Source organism: Centruroides sculpturatus, unplaced genomic scaffold, assembly GCF_000671375.1.
Source record: "Centruroides sculpturatus isolate CEXI.00-Female unplaced genomic scaffold, Cexi_2.0 scaffold303, whole genome shotgun sequence".
NCBI lineage: Eukaryota > Metazoa > Arthropoda > Arachnida > Scorpiones > Buthidae > Centruroides > Centruroides sculpturatus.
In genome coordinates, this window is record NW_019384613.1 from 537615 (window position 1) to 540878 (window position 3264).

The following is a 3264-nucleotide window of genomic DNA, read 5'->3' on the forward strand; positions in this document are numbered from 1 at the left end:
GCGATAGGTTGTTTAGGGGTACAGAAAAAAGTTAGTTATTATGGCAGAAAAAATAATATATTATGTATCACAAACTAATAGTATTAAAAAATTATTAGATAAAATATGTTCCTTGCAACAATCACAACTTTATTATACATTTTTTCATTTACTTTTAATTTAAAGTTACAATATGTAAAATTAACAATATGGGTACTCACTAAATTTCTTAAATGAGGGGTACAATCTAGAGATATGCCATGTCACGGGGTACGCTAATGAAAAAAGGTTGGGAACCACTGTCTTAAAGCATTGTGGCTAAGTTAAAGTCAAAAAAGGATAGGGAATCTTCTCATAAGACTCATTAGGTCTTTTAGTGTGTCTCAAGTCTTTAAATGCTGTGAGCTATCAGAATATGCTGGCTAATCACCTACACCTTTTCATATCCTTCATGCATCCTAAACGAAATGGTGCATTTCAGCAGAACAATACACTATCCCACTGGGCACTATCACTCAGTTTTGACTCAGAAAAATACTCATTTGAATTCCAAACCATCCAGTGGTCTGCAAGGTCATCAGATTTAAGTCCAATTGAATGTGCAACACCTTGATGATGATAATATAATGTTGAGCAATACCCCAGATCCATAAAACTGATACTGATGTCTACACAGGTGTTATAGGTAATGTAGGTTTCATTTTACTATAAAGTTCCATTTTTGGCCATGGTGAGAAGTGCTATAATTGCCATTGGATTCTGTTGAACTTATCAAAGCAGAATTGCTTATAAGCATTGATTGTAGCAGTTGCATACAATTTTTTTAATAGATATAGAATGATGTAGAACTATTGAAATGTACAAAGAAAGATACTTCAAACATAATGAATGGAATATATATATATATATGTTTTTATGACATTATACTCAATTATTGATAACATTTACCTAAATTATGTAGAGTTACATTAAATTACTGTTAACTGTCATCTAAATTTATCTGAAATAAACCATAATTTTATTATTAATATACTTAATTTTCAATAAATATCAACATCCTGAAACCCAATGTATTGATACTAAGCCAAACAACTGTCGTAATTAATTGGGCTATTATTATGCTATAATTAATAACACTTAATAAAACATTTAACACCCTCTATCGCTGAGAATTTATAATGATCAAACATTCCATTTAATACAATTTTGAAATACATTCAAATGCCAGTTAACCTGAGGATGGCCTATTCCATTAGGTTGAAAACGTTTGTGTTTAAATAAAGTATTCTCAGCAATAGATAGTGTTAAATGTTTATTAAGTGTTTTTAAAAGAAGCTGAGTTTGATATTTAATTAGCTATAATTAATAATTAGAAACTAAGTAATTTTGGTACTAGAAGTAGATGTTAGGCACCATCTCTTATCTAAATTAATAATTTATTAAATAATTTAGAACATTCTGGAAGAAAAGAACTAGCCCAGAGCAGGACTTGAACCTGCAACCTCCGCTTACCAAATGGTGCACTTGCCAGTTACAACATCTAGACCCCGAGTATGTCTTTGCTTCTAGACGTATTTAAATTTAGATATAACCATTTGCAGTTCTTGAGATGTGAGTTTTTGTCATTGATGTGAGAATGTCATTTATGGCTGAGTGCCATAGTAAATGAGCACATAGGCCCGAGCATAGGAGTCACCCCAGCTGGTGCTGTAAGTACCTAGGAATGGTTATATCTAAATTTAAATATGTCTGGAAGTGAAGTCTTGCTCAGAGTCTAGATAGTCTAACTGGCAAATGAACTGCATGGTAAGTGGAGGTTGTGGGTTCAAGTCCTACTCCAGGCTAGTTCTTTTCTTCCAGAATATTCTAAATTATTTAATAAATCATTAATTTAGATAAGAGATGGCACCTACATCTACCTCTAGAACCAAATTACCTGGTTTCTAATCATTAATTATAGCATAATAATATCCTGATTAATTATGACAATCATTTGGCTTAATTTTCTTTTATTAATCTTTTTGGTTGTCAATTTGTCCTGCATTGAGCATCTCAACATGTGGCAACCCTAATGGTAAGGGACAGGGTCCAATATATCTGGTCAGACTATTCCCAAAAAATTTCTGAGGATTTTTGACTGCCTTGATTCAATCCTAGTCTCCAGAATGGTAAGCTGATGCCTTATCTGCCTAGACTCACCTGTTATATCCAGTAGATTTAATCATTGTCAAAAATGAGTATTGACTCTTTCTTTAAGCCACTGTATCTCAGAGTAAGGTGTATGTTTAAAGTAAAAAAACACATTTATTTGTTTGTTTGTTTATTTTTTTTAAACATTTCCAAATAAGATAAAACCTAGTGAAATAACAAAAGAAATGAGATCAGGGTCATCAAGAGGGAAAGAGGTGGAGATTTATTCCTGGGCCTGGAGAAAACTTAGGGCTTATAGTAATTCCTACCACAATAAATTAATGCTATTTTCACTAACAAAAACTAAAATCTTTATGAGTGCTTTTTATTAAAAGAAATATTCAATTAGACTTAAAATAAAGAAACATTACTTATTTCATTTGTTCAAAAAAGAAAAAAACGGCAAAAGGGGCCCAAAATGCAAGTACTCTATAGTCTATACCAGTGGTCTCCAACCTACAGCTCTTAAAGCATATTTATTCCAGGCAACATGCAAGTAAAGAAAATAGCAGAGTTTTCCATCTGGGATGCATGAAAAACTGTAATAGCTACAAAATATAACTTTAAATTAGTAATCTATAAAAACTGTTCATTAACTTTAATGTGTTTTTACATGAACTTTATGCATCCAATTCTGTTTTTACACATATTTTTTAATTTTTTACTTTACATAAATTTTATTTAATGTGGTTCGGAAAAAATTTCAATTTACTTTTTACAAGATTTGTTTTGATCCAACGTGTTTCAATAAATTTCTCTTTTTCAAAAACTTCATTTGATTTTAATTCTAAGAAAAAATATTAATGTTCCATTTTCTAGAAAACTGTAAATTAAATTTTAAGATCTGTCTGGTTTTTTTACAACTTTCTTAAACATGTATAGTGACAATCAATCTTTCATTCTGACTTTATTCTACAATTGAAGAAGCAGTCAAATAAAATTTAATTCAAACTTTGATGATTTGTTTGTGTAATTCTTTGCATTTCTTCCACTTTCTTTCAATACAACAATATGAAATAACTTTTGTATGGCATTTGATATTAGAAGCTAGAGATATTTTGGTGCTTAATTGAAAAAGTCAAATAAAAATAGAAA